The sequence below is a fragment of the Phaethon aethereus genome (genome assembly GCF_964289735.1).
Source record: "Phaethon aethereus genome assembly, chromosome: 4".
Taxonomy (NCBI): domain Eukaryota; kingdom Metazoa; phylum Chordata; class Aves; order Phaethontiformes; family Phaethontidae; genus Phaethon; species Phaethon aethereus.
Genome location: NC_138578.1, coordinates 75275455 through 75285177, shown reverse-complemented (window position 1 = coordinate 75285177; position 9723 = coordinate 75275455).

Below are 9723 nucleotides of genomic sequence, written 5' to 3'. Positions count from 1 at the left end.
TCCTGTCTTTGAATCACAACACTGAATTTATTTTCTAATGGGATGAGATGGTCTCTTGGGTTTACTACTGTTCTGTAGTGCTCTCTCCTGATTACTAAGGAGAATATAGTCTTCTCCAGGCTTGCTAGTGATGAATAAGAAGCAAATTATATGCTGTCCTCTTGTCAGCTGAATATCAAACTACCTACAGATCTTCTTACTGTATCAAGTGTACGCAGTGTAGTGCTTAAAGTTCAATACCTTCATTTTTTTGTTCTCTTCAGTTGCTGTACTGACACCTGACTGGTTCTAGACCGGTGCATAGTATTAAAAATTAAATACTTGTATTGCCATGGATTTGGGAGGTGGAGGTTTTAAAAGAGGTCGGGTAGCAATCTTGACCTGGCAGCTCTTTCAGAGAGGAGTTTAATCTCCCTTTGCCCTGAGGGTTGTCCAGCTTTCATTAAATGTGCATTTTTAAACAAGAAGAGAAGTCAGATGCATGTCCTAGGAGATAGCATTCCTATTGTTGGAGCAAGGCAGGAATACACGGGTTTATGCACTGTTACCCAGCCACTTTTGGCATTTTTTTTCCAGGACTGAGTTATAAATGTCTGCTTCAAACCTGTTCCAGCTAAAATCTGTGAGCTGATACGGAATCCCAGATGAGCTGATACAAACAGAAAGTAGATGAGATGATTAAAACAAGTTTTTTATGATCCAGATATGCAGTAGCTGCATCTATGAATGTCGAAATTTGGTCTATAAAAATGCCTTTTGACCAGTTGGTTGATTATGAAATCCATCAGAAGCACCATTCTGTGCTCTGGTGCAGCACAATGGTAGGATGTATGTAGTTACCATTCATCTCTGATGTGTCTTTGCTAGCCTGTCCTAGGGATCACTAGGAAGCCTTTAATTAAAGCAGCTCTTCTAATTAGCTGTCTCAAGTCCTTTACTGAAGATTGCAACCCAAAAGTAACTTGGTTTTTTATGAGGGTGTTTAGGGATGTTTCTGGATGTAGTCATGCAGACAGAGTTTTGTTCCATAAAGGCTAGCTTACGAAATGCAATACCTTCCCCACCCTGGTTGGGAATAGCTGTGGTTCAGCCCTGTTATCGGCAACATGCAGTTTCTGCATTACGGCCATATGATAACTGCCAAAAAGTTGCACGCGTTGAGTTACGGCGTGCACCCATTGGTGATGTAAACTACAAGCAAGGACTACAGCAGTCTTAGGATAGTGTGGTGACAGCAACGGCTGGTGTTTGTGTCCCAAAAAAACATAGAAATGATGGAACAGTATTAAAGATTGCTTAGAGCATCAGCTGCCTGAAGAGAAGCAGCCCAGCACTAAAACTGTCAGGATATTTAAGGGCCATGGAAACAGCTTTCTCCCAGTAGCGTAAAAAGAAAAAAAGGAAAGAATGAATTATGGCCATTTTGGCTTGGGCGGGTACTGTACGAGGAGGATTTAAGGGATCAGCTCTGGGGACGAGGGCGAGTCACGTATCCGTGCATCTTTCGCCGCGTACCAGCCGTAGCCTAAAGTGACTTTGCACAACTCCCTCTGTGTAAATATCACTTTAGAGTTTGTGTCTCAATAAATAGAACTAATTGAAATTTAGATACCACAAACTATAAAATATTTAACAAAAAAGTTTTTAGCTTTTGTGTACCCTGTGAAATGCCACAAATTTTGTGCATCTCAACATGAATTTTAAGCTTTCAGTATCTGGACAATAATAAATTGTGCTACACATTTTTTTAGAGGGGGGGGAAAAAAAGAAAAGAACCCCTGCAATATATTTGAGTTACAGTGATGTTTCACATTGGCAAGAAGTGATAGATAATATAAAGATTTTTTCATTATGTAAATGTATGTCTTGTTGTATATAGTTAAATTTTTCCTGTATTTAATTGTATTCATGTCTGTCTGTCCCATCTATGTTGGACTCTGCTGGTAGGCAAACAGTTCTTTTAACAGGTGGAAATAAAACTATCAGTTTGATCACTCGGAAGAGCTCGTTCTTTTCACCACACTGTACTAATTGATTTGGGGGGAGAAAAACCTGAAATCCCCACACCTTTTAGTTCTTTTGTCTGGGGTGTGTTGTATGGGGAGGAGTGCGGTGCTGCTGGGGACGGGAGGGGTGAGGGGGTGACAGGGTCCAGCAGTGCTCGGCGTGGGGGGAGCCCGGGAGCTGGGATTGCTTTAAAGCAGGGCAGGGTGTTGGGGTGTCTCACTGCCGGTAAGTTGTTGGTGAAGCTCATGTCGCCTGTTGCACGCACGCGTCGCATGTGACGCACCGTGCTGGAGAGAGGGCGATGAGGAGTGCTGAGGAGAGGGCCAGGCAGGTAGTGGTTTGAAAGTCACTACAAAGCCTATTTTATTTCTTCTCCAAACAAACTAAAGAGATGCCATTGCCCTGAAGTTATTTTCTTGTCCCTCTTACTTGCCTTGCCCTGAAGTTATTTTCTTGTCCCTCTTACTTGCCTTTATTACTCCCACATTAAGGAGAAGGGGGGAAAAAGTTTCTATTCAGGCTGGCCGTTGATGTACGTATAAGCAATGTAGGGAGCGTGTCCACCAGGATCGTTTCTCTTTGCAAATGCACTACGTCAGAAGTCTACTTGAAATCTTATTTATTCAATTGGTCTTAGAGCAAGTCTTTTATGAGAGGCCTGAACAGCTGCTGCGTGAGTAAATGTATTCTTTTGAGTTATCTCGCTGCTGCTAACGCTAAGTCTGCATGTTTCCTCTTGATCCTTGTTTGCAGCAGACGGATGCTGTTCTGTGTCTTCTAGTTGCGTTGTTCTTCCCTGCCCGATCTGTCCTACTTCTGGCTATGCTGGGAAACAGTTGTACTTGCTGGAAAGGAAAAGACTACCTTGCGGGAGAAGGATGGACTTCACAACTCTATGAGAGTTATATTCCAAAGCCATTTATTGTCTTGTCTGACTCCAATATATATCATTATTTTCACTTTAATCTGAATTCTTAATTCAACCTTCAGGGGGGTTACCGACGTTTCAGTGATCATCCACCCCAAGTACCTCCAAGGCGCTTCAGCTCGTATCTTTTCTGGCGCCACTTGCAGCCCACTTTGTCTTAAAAGCTCAACGAGCTCCCCAATCATTTCTTCCGAATTTAATTGATCACCGGCCAACAATATGTCATCCATATAATGATAGATGAGATATTGAGGCCACCTTTTTCTGATTGGCTGTAAAGCCTAATTGACATAAATTTTACACATCGTGGGTGAATTTTTCATGCCTTGTGGCAATACTGTCCAATGATATCTTTGCATGGGTTGCGCCTTGTTTGTACTTGGGACTGAGAATGCAAAATGTTTGGCATCGTCTTTATGCAGAGGGATTGTAAAAAAGCAATCTTTGAGATCTATAATCAAAAGCTTCCAATACTTCAGTATCATACAGGGAGATGGTAGCCCTGGTTGCAAGGCTCCCATGTCCACAATACCTTATTGACTTCTCGCAAGTCATGTAATAGTCTCCATTTTCCACTTTTCTTTGGAATCACAAAAACAGGTGTGTTCCAAGGACTAGTGGTTGGCACAATACGGCCTTTTTCGTCAATGACTCCAGGGAGAACAAAAAGTCCCTGCTTTGTTGCTGAAGATCGTCCTAATAACAAAGCACTCAATCCATATCCTAATGGTCCATTCGCGTTAGTCGGGACATCATAAACCGACATGTCCCATAAAGTAACTTCTACTGTTGTTTCCACAGTAGAAATTTTGGTGCTCCCTCTGGTTTGGGCGCTGAGGCTTGCCAAGCAGCCTGGTGGTGCTTCCCCATTTGTGTCGTCGTGTGGGGTGCCTTCGCGCTCGGTCGCCCGTTTCCCAATTTCATACCATCCCGATGATACTTTGAACAACATTCTGAGGCTTGATGACCAAATTTTTGACATCGACCACATGGTGCTCCTGCTGGGCCTATTCCTTGCTGAAAGGGTCCTTGTTGGAAGGATTTATGACCTGTCTCAATCTGCCTAGGTCCTTTCCTTGTGGCCTTGCACTGAGCTCTAAAATGGCCTGTTTTTCCACAATTAAAACATTTTTTCTCCCCTTTTCCATTTATAAATGGCTTAATTGCTGCTGCAAAGGAACTTGCGAGTGTCTCTGCCTGATGTGTGGCAGAGCCTACTCTGTTGCAGGCTTCTACCATTTGTACTAATGTTGCTTCTTTTGGCAAAGTTAACAAAATTCTTTTACAATCTACATTGGCATTTTCTACCGCTAAATTCAACAACACTGCTAGTTTTGCCTCTTCATTGGTATACCCCTTATTCAAAGTGTCTCTCAGACGATCAACAAAAGACTTATATGGTTCATCTCTCCCTTGTCTAATTTGAGTGTAAGATGGTTGCCTCTTTCCCTCCTCAGGGACTGTTCGCAACACATTCAACGCTAGTCGCCCAACTAATTGCAAGGCTTCTAAGGGCAGCTGAGCTTGCAATCTAACATCCACAAACAGTCCCTGGCCTGTCATTTGTTCCATAGTAATGTTCTGGAGTGGATCGCAGTCTTGACGTTCCAGGTTTTTCAGGGCTTCTTGCATACAGAGTTTATACCATCTGTCTGCCCACAATAACCTTTGGGTTGGTGTCAACAACATATCTATCATCTGCCGACAATCCCATGGTGTAAGAATCATTCCCGTGAATATGTTATCTAATAGAGCTTGCGTGAAAGGTGATTGCAAGCCCTAATTTTGTACTGCCTTCCGCACTTTCTTAATCAAGTCCCAGTGAAATGGGTCCCAGCGATTGGGCCCGTGAGGCTGTACACTAACAGGAAATGCCATCGGTAACTCTGTTTCCTCGTCTTTCATCGCTCCTAAAAAAAGGTCTTTCCACCGCTCCCTAGGGTCGCCTTTCATTCTAGGCTCTTGCCTCCCTATAGTCTCTACAACAGGCTCTTCTCCTTTATCACTGCTATCAGGCAACGGGGGCCGTAAAGGTGGCAGGGGCTCGGCTGAGGGCTTCAAAACTACGGCTTTCGATCGCTTAAGCCTGGGTGGTTTCGGGGGTGGTGAAGCCCGCCCCATCAATCTTTCACATGGGCACACGGAGGAACATTGAGTACATTGTTCTGGGCAGCTTTGTCCCGTCTTGCCCTCACATATATCATCGTAGATCTGTTTCTCTGACTTATCTAATGCGGCCAGTTCACCCGGTGCATCTGGCACCTCAGGCGGTGCATTCGGAGTCGCTGAAGGTCCTGGACCCTCTGACTCGGTTAAGAAGGGATTGGTTGAAAGCAGTTTAACAGCCTCCTCTACATCAGCTGCAGCTTTTCTCTCTGCCTTTAAGGCTTTTAATGTGGTTAATATCAACTTCCACGCTGTCACTAACTCTGCGGCAGTTTTCTCAATATGCTCCCATAACATTTTTCCTATCTCCTCCCACGTCTCTGCCTTAAACGCCACAGAGGGATCGGGGGGGTACCCTTTCTTTCGGCTCCAAATTAGAAGCCTTCTAAGTGTATATTCATCATATTTCAGTCCTCTCTTAGAGAGCATATGCAGCAGGAGTCTGACTATCGCCCCTTCTTCACGCGATGTGTTCTGCCCCATGCCGCCCCGGTTACTCACCTCGCCTCGCTGGGTGCTTCTCCGTTGCAACGTATTCCTTTTTCTTTTTCCTTGCGTCAGTCCCGCTGACTGCAATTCTTCCAACCGGGCTTCTCCCGCGGCGTCCTCTGCGCTCGACCGGTGTTCAACGATGAGATCCCAGAGATCGTATCACGTCGGGGTCACCAGTTGCGGGAGAAGGATGGACTTCACAACTCTATGAGAGTTATATTCCGAAGCCATTTATTGTCTTGTCCGACTCCAATATATATCATGATTTTCACTTAGTCACTGCACACACACACTCATGATTGGTTACAGCTTGTTACACACATTATTGCAATTGGCTATATACAAAATATCACGCGCTGTCCACGCGCCTCTCACACAGTCAGGATTCACTGCCTGCAGGTGTTCCTGTTTTCCTCGCTTCTTCTTAGTTGTTTATCACAGCTCCTTCTCCTCAAGGCCGAGCCGTGCAGGTATCCAGCTGTTTACCAGCTTCTCAGTGCCACAGCTCCTTCTCCTTAAGGTCGAGCCGTGCAGGGTGATCCCAACACTACCTTTTCTGTAGTATTTCAAAATGGGTGTGCAAAGAGAACCCGCATTACCTGGACACAGAATGTTATGGAAATGGTTGCCTGGGCGAGTCCTGCGCTGAGGAAGCAGGAGACTGAAATCAGTTCCCGGCTTTCTCTGGCAGGGAGCAAACTCTGGGCCTTGGTCTTCTATGTCCCAGGTGAGACCATATGGCTGTTGCTCACATTTGTGAGAAAAACTCTCCACTTACTGCACACTTAAGTTTTGTTTTGTTTTTTTAAGCATTTCCTGTCACGTGTAGCAGAAATCTCAAAACTATCAAAACCGATGAGGTTCATATTGGGAGAGGGAGTTATGCATAACAGCTCTGAAAACGTGACCAGAATCTGCCTGTGGGCTCACTGATCCGTAAGTCTGGCACACAACAGGTAGTCTAAGTCCTTTAAGAAAAGAATAGAGCAGAGTATTTTCAGCTGGAGGGGATGTACAGCGATCATCTAGTCCAGCTGCCTGACCAGTTCGGGGCTGACCAAAAGTTAAAGCCTGTTGTTAAGGGCATTGTCCAAAAGCCTCTTAAACCCTGACGGGCGTGGGGCATCGCCCACCTCTCTGGGAAGCCTGTTCCAGCGCTTGACCGCCCTCTCGGGAAAGAAATGCTTCCTGACGTCCAGCCTGCACCTCCCCTGGCGCGGCTTTGAACCGTTCCCACGCGGCCCGTCGCTGGATCCCAGGGAGGAGCTCAGCACCCCCCTCTCCACGTCCCCTCCTCCGGAAGCTGCAGAGAGCGACGAGGTCGCCCCTCAGCCTCCTTTCCTCCAACCTAGACAAGCCCAAAGTCCTCGGCTGCTCCTCACAGGACGTTCCTCCCAGGCCTTTCACCAGCTCCCTGGCCCTCCTCTGGATGCATTCAGGGACCTTCACGTCCCGCTTCAGTGGCGGGGCCCAGAGGCGCACGCAGCGCTCAAGGTGAGGCCGCGCCAGGCCGAATGCGGCGGGGCAATGGCCTCTTCCGACCGGCTGGTCGTGCTGCGTCTGGTGCACCCCGGGGTGCGGTTTGCCCTCGGCCGCCGGGGCACAGTGCTGGCTCGTGCTGAGCCTGCTGCCGACCAGCACCCCCAGGTCCCTCCCTGCAGGGCCGCCCTCCAGCCATTAATCATCCCATTAACCATAGCCCAAGGCTCCAGTCTATCCAGATCCCTCTGCAAGGCCTCTGGTCCCTCAAGAGAGTCAAGGGCACCTCCCAGACTGGTATCATCAGCGAACTTGCTGATGGTGCCTTCGACTCCTGCACCCAGATTGTGGATAAATACATTGACCAGCACCGGCCCGAGAATTGAACCCTGAGGAACACCACTGGTGACCGGTTGCCGGCCAGTTGGCATCCACTGCAACCATTCACTACAACCCTTTGAGCTCTGTCCTTCAGCCAGTTCTTCACCCGGTGCACCGTGAACCTGCTCATCCTGCAGCTGGACAGCTTGTCCAGAAGGATGCTGTGAGGGACAGTATCAAAAACCTTACTAAAATACAGAAAAACTACATCCACTGCCTTCCCTTCATCCACGAGGTGGGTGACCTCATCATAAAAGGATATCAAATTAGTTAATAGGACTTTCCTTTTGTGAACCCGTGTTGACTGTGCCTGATGATTGCATTATTCTTTAAATGCCTTTCAGTCGTACCCAGTATGTCTTCTCCATAATTTTTCCAGGAACTGAGGTTAGACTAGCAGGTCTGTAGTTCCCTGGGTCTTCCCTCACGCCCTTTTTGTGGATTGGAATAACATTGGCAACTTCCAGTCGGCAGGGACTTCCCCAGACTCCCAAGGACTTTGGTAGATGACCGAGAAGGTTCCTGCTGTAACATGTCCTAGCTCCTTCAGTACTCTGGGATGAATCCCATCAGGCCCCATGGACTTGTGAACATTCAGCAGATACAACCGTCCCTCACAATTTCAGTGTCCACAAATGGAAAGTCACTGTTCTCACACTCGTGGTCCTCCGACTCAGGGGACCAAGGAGCCCAAGGTCTAGCAGAATTATTAAAGACCGAGGGAAAAAAAAAGCATTCAATGCCTCAGCTTCAACATCTTCATCCCTGTTAGTCAGGTGACCGTCTTCAACAAGTGTCAGGCCAAAGTTTTCTTTAGACCTCCTTAGGTTTTGCAATCCAGTGCCAGTTTTAAAACAAAAAAAGTGGGAGAAAATTGATGAGTGGCACATTGTATTGCTTAAAACTGTGCATAAATATATCCGTGGGCTTGAAGATTTGTGATTGAAGACGTACAGAGAGAAAGTTTAAGAGGAAAAAAAAAAAAAGAAAAAGGGGGGGAAGGGGGGTCCCAGGGTGGAGTTCCCAATATCCATAATGAGATTGTGTGATGAAGAGATTTCAAAGGTCATCCAAGCCTTGGTAAAATGACTTTTTAAATCACTGGGATATGCACCTAGCTCAAGCTTAACATTCGTGCAAGTCCTCTTGACCTCTTCTCAGTCCTTCATTTCCAACTTCAGTACAGATGGTGAAGTTTGTGGGAACCAGAATAAACTGAGCAGTGCTCAGATATATACTGGTCTGTGTATTTAGGAGGTCTATAGACTAGTTATGGATTTATTTCATGTTTTTAGATGAGGTATTTCTGTGTCCATTGGTGCTCTTGTCAGGTCTTGCCTGAAGTCCGTACAACTCCTGTTTAGACAAGACTGATTACCTGGAAACCACCAACTCCAGAAATCTGGCATTAGGCATGATTTCACTTTGTCTTTGAGGCCATAACATGATGTCTGCACCTTGATAGTGGCCCCATACCACTTTTCTGGGGCAACAATGTTCATGGTCTACATAGAGTAGACAAAGGCTACACCATCTGCAGGAATCTGCCTTTTAAGCTGATGTAATAATCCAGAACTGTGATGAGAGCAGTGAGCTAAATCTTCTAGATTGTTCAGGACCGTGGAGGACTCGTAGCCAAGCTGCTTTGTTGCAAAAGCAGTGGATCACCTTGATCCAGTAAGTGCACCTTGATGCAGTAAGTGCATTTCTTCCCACTTGTTTGTTCGCTGAGGTTTGCTTTGTCCCAGCTCAGGGAGCACCTTTGGCCCGTTCCTGGCTGCACCCTCTTTCTGAAGGACTCTGTGCTGGTCTTTGCAGCGTAGGTCAAGGTCAGTGTCTGGAGCAAGCGGATTTCTGCCTTGCCTTCTTGTTTGGTTTGACCGCAGAGGAGTAGGCCTTCTAATAGGACTTCTCTTTGCATTACATTACCTAACTAGTTCTAAGGCTTGCCAGGGCTTCTGTGCTGACATGTATAAAACATAGAAGGGCAGGGAATTCTAGATGGTTTCAGACTCCTGGAGGAAAAAGGAGCTGTGTGTCAAGAGGTAATTATTTTAAGCTGCATTTGTGACAAAGCTTTCTGTAGGCTTGGTCACTGGACACCGAGTTGTCTGTTAAGACCTTTTTTCGGTCTTCTGTGCAGTAAAATGCAAGTTGTCTGGCAGGCATGATTCCTAGGCTTTATAACCACTACTACTTTTATTAAAGAAAATATTTTCCCTATTAACTTGTAATGCTTTGTCTTCTAAAATGAGTTCTTTGACTTGTTT